This window comes from Zeus faber (assembly GCF_960531495.2).
Source record: "Zeus faber genome assembly, chromosome: 17".
Classification (NCBI taxonomy): Eukaryota; Metazoa; Chordata; class Actinopteri; order Zeiformes; family Zeidae; genus Zeus; species Zeus faber.
The window spans coordinates 12588118-12591919 of NC_137204.1; positions in this window are offsets into that span (position 1 = coordinate 12588118).

The following is a 3802-nucleotide window of genomic DNA, read 5'->3' on the forward strand; positions in this document are numbered from 1 at the left end:
AAGCGCGTGTGCTTCGGGGGGGGAGGGGGGTTTGGGACAGGAGCAGATACTGGTTCTGCCATCTTTAACAAAAACAACTATCCCTTCTCAATATTGAAAAGTCTCTTTCGGTCCAGTGGAGGGATTCCGGCCCAGTCCTCCGTGCAGGACTGCTTCGACTCGACATTTGTGCGTCTTTGAGCACAAATTGATCATTTCAGATCCTGCCACAGCATCTTAATGGGGTGTAAGTTTGGATTTTGACTGAACCATTAAACAAAACTATGATTCTGTTCTTCAATCATTCTGTTGTAGAAGGCCTTGCACATCAAGCACAGCATTTCTCATGGTTTATTTGCATGGAATAAAGTGGCCATTGTCATGTTTATATTATACCCGGAACATCTCATGTCAAAAAGCGTCTTGAATGTTGCAAAGTCCCATGTGCAAAATTGAGTTCCAAACCGTTTCTTCCCATGTTTGTTGACTAATGTTGCACAATAGACGAGAGCTGTCATAAATATGTTGCGGTGTACAATAAAAAAAAAGCACCAAGATGCCATGAAAAGCCAGACATTGTGAAGGTGTCTCTGTGCTGATTAATCTTCCAATAAAACGTTGGAGAAAAAAATGGGTTCAGCTTAAAGTAATGTCTAGAGAAAGGATACACGTGTAGATATCTGCAGGCTGTCATAATACTGTAGGAGCCTTTCCATAATTTTCTCTCAATTACACCAATTCAACCAAACTTATTAACTTATATTGATCAATTTGCATTGAAGAACACAATGTTTTTCATGGGACATGTGGGTGAACTATACACAAAATTTGCAATGCATTTGATTTGGACCCCCTGTGACTATTGTTTACTTTGTATTTTGGATCATTGTCTTGCTGCATGACCCATCTGTGCTTTGGTCTTAGTTTACATTTTGATGATGTGACATTCTCCTCTACAATTCCCTGACATAAAGCGTCATTCATGGTTTGTCCAGTGATGGCAAGTGGTCTAAGCCCCGATGCACTACCACATTACACAGTTGGATTTTGTTACCTGCTGGTGGCTTTCTGACCATGATGGCGTAAAAGAGTTATCCCTGGTGTAAGCTCCTTTCTGGTTCTGGTGAGCAGAGGGTTCCCAGTTCAAGGCCCGGTAGTGTAGGGTACCTGCCAGTAGTTGACCAACCAGGCTGCTGCAACTAAGCAGTAATATTTCCTGACGTCTTCCAGAACAACCACACACATTTTGGCATGATGGGCACCCTGGGAAGATTTACTGCTGTTCCACATTCACAACTATGGGAATTGCTCTGACTAGTTAAGTGGAGCCCTGGATCCTTAGAAATGGTTCTGCAACATTTTCCAAACACATAGGCATCAACAGCTATTTTCAGAGGTCTTCAGGATAATTTTCTTTCGACTATATGTGCTTAATGCTTAATATAGCCTGATTCAATTTGGAGTAGTTTAGCAAACTTCTCAAAAGGCTGGCCCTGATTATACCTTTAATTAACCCACAAAAGATTCACTGAAGAAAAAAAGGCAAAAATTAAGAACATTTGATTTGGGCAAACGCTTTTTCACAGCACTGAAAGTCTAGAAGAAATGTATAATGGAGAGCTAATTGGCCAAAAATATAGTCTGTACAGTATGTTCTTTTAAGGAAGCTGGGCTGCCTTTAAAGTAATTAGTTAATATAGGAGATCATCTCCTTTGACTTTGGCCCTGGGTTTCGTTTCATAGATCTTAAAGTTGTTGAGTGGTAAAAGTAAATAAAATATTGTGAGTTGGTCATGTTAATCCACTGATACCAGGCACATGCATAGGGGGGGGTCGGAGAGTGCCCGAGTACCTGCCCCTTTGCCCCATGGCGGCCTTTTTATCAGGCGCGTTTTTTTATTTAAGCGTGAATGGGCATCGATGTGCACGCAGCGGAGCGCAGATCGCGGGCGCTCCACTGCGCCTCTGTTTCTTTATGGAACAGAACACAGTGTGTAATTGGAACAGTTCCTCACTCACTCTCTTACACCCACCACCCACCCCCCCCCCCCCCCCCTTTTTTTTTTGCTCTATATTTTTATGAGATGTCTTTTCAAAGTCACCTCGGGAAATGTAGTGATTGTGCCTTTGATTTGATGGTAAAACTAAAATATCTTGATTTATTTGGCACATTGCACCAGAAGAATTGTTAATCTTACATTTTTGCACTTGTTAAAACAAGTTATCTGTATTTTTCTAAAATGTAGAATTGTATCTACCTGACATGGCTTGCCAGTGAACTGCTTTAAGTATCTAATGTATTAAACTCAAGGGTTGTTTTTTCAATGTCAACACTTTCATATGTGCACAATAGTCTTGTATAACATTTTAGATGTGACATCTTAACATTAACAGTTGGACTTGGACACAGTTGAATCAGTTAACCCCCCCCAACAGGCTTTTTTCTGTTCATAAAAAGAGGCTTTTCTGTTACTTATTCAAGCTTGAATGGTGTGTAAGCCTACGCGTTTAAACCACAAAGTGAGCACTTTTCTAAGTGTCTTTCTATGCAATGGAATGTCTGTGATCAGAGAATGGAACAAAATGTTAATCTCTAATTTTAATTAAAATAAATTGAATTTTAAAAGAATGTTACACTATTATGCGATATTTGAACACTGTACAGGATTATCTGTCTGTCAAATACCATTCATTTAATCTTGATTATTTTCCAGTTTTGATATCAGATATTACATACTTATGAGAAGTCTCCATAGAGCGATGGCTTGACATTCCCCGGGTAACCATGACATGGGACAAAATGGTTCTGCTGTTCACATCTCCCTTTTAGTTTGACAACTTAAGGTTAATTGCATTAGGGCACTTCACATTATTTTCTGTTATGAAATAGTGCTGTCATAGAGGCTCTTAGGCCTCACGTGTCCATCTACAGTACGTTGAGCCTAATTATGCAGCCTTTCAAATAAATGGTGGAAGTAAAACTCTTGACTAAGGTTCATACTTTGCAATGTAAGTACATTTCAATTAACAAAATATGTCTTAAGTCGGGTTCAGTGACTAAGGTTTTAAAAAGCAGCATCTACATATAGTTAAGTTTTAATTTCTCTGTTTATAAAAGTGTTCAAGAGGGGGCTTACATTCCTCCTATCTAGACAGGATAACAAAGTGAGCATCTGAATAAATGAAAATATATGCATACAATCACAATACAGACAGAAATAAAGAAAAGTCAGTCTGAAATGATGGATCCGTAGCTGTTTTAATGAATAACATTTTTCAAAGGTTCCAGAGAAAAGAATCTCAAATCCAGAGGGAGGGAATTCCAGATTAGAGATTAGGAGTGACAGTTTCAAAGGCTCCTTTACCTCAGGTTTTTAACATAGACAGGGATAGTCAAAAAACCTTGGGCAGGAGACCTAAAGCCGTCTTTACAGTCGCTGCAAGCGAGCTGTGCGGCTTATGGCGCGCACTCGTCACACGTAGTTAGATGCATCAAGGCAAATTGCAATGGTTTATAACTAGGCTGCAACGCATTGGAAGAGAGGAGAGTGAACAACAGTTTATAGTCTACTGTATATTCGTATATATTATCACAGCATCATTACTCAACCACTCACAATTCATACAGTTGTTCATACAGCTATAGATACAGCCAGCATACAATTAAAGTCTGTTCATAAACTTCATCCATAAGTCAAAATGCTGGTGCCGGCGTACCAATAATAAACAAAACAACGCAAATGTCAGCATAAGGCTCAGAGTAGTGTAGAGGTCGAACCCAACTAGCCAAGGCTGACAAGAAACCCGTGCAAATTCAGGTCCA